The sequence below is a fragment of the Lolium rigidum genome, chromosome 6 (genome assembly GCF_022539505.1).
Source record: "Lolium rigidum isolate FL_2022 chromosome 6, APGP_CSIRO_Lrig_0.1, whole genome shotgun sequence".
NCBI classification, from domain to species: Eukaryota; Viridiplantae; Streptophyta; class Magnoliopsida; order Poales; family Poaceae; genus Lolium; species Lolium rigidum.
The window spans coordinates 360,715,323-360,715,774 of NC_061513.1; positions in this window are offsets into that span (position 1 = coordinate 360,715,323).

Sequence of the window (452 nt, forward strand, 5' to 3'; positions counted from 1 at the left end):
ATAAATAAGCACCTCACTATGCCATTCAACGGTGAATAAGTATTACGTGAAATATAGCCTAAGAGACCCACACGGTGCACACTGCTTGTCACCTTTACACACGTGGGACAAGGAGTCTCCAGGAGATCACATAGGTAAAACTCACTTGACTAGCATAATGACATCTAGATTACAAGCATCATCATATGAATCTCAATCATGTAAGGCAGCTCATGAGATTATTGTATTGAAGCACATAGGAGAGAGATGAACCACATAGCTACAGGTACAGCCCAGAGGCCTCGATGGAGAACTACTCCCTCCTCATGGGAGCAGCAGCGGTGATGAAGATGGCGGTGGAGATGGCAGCGGTGTCGATGGAGAAGCCTTAGGGGCACTTCCCGCTCGGCGGGGTGCGGAGCAGAGACTCCTGTCCCCAAGATCTTGGCTTCGCGATGGCGGCGGCTGCTGGA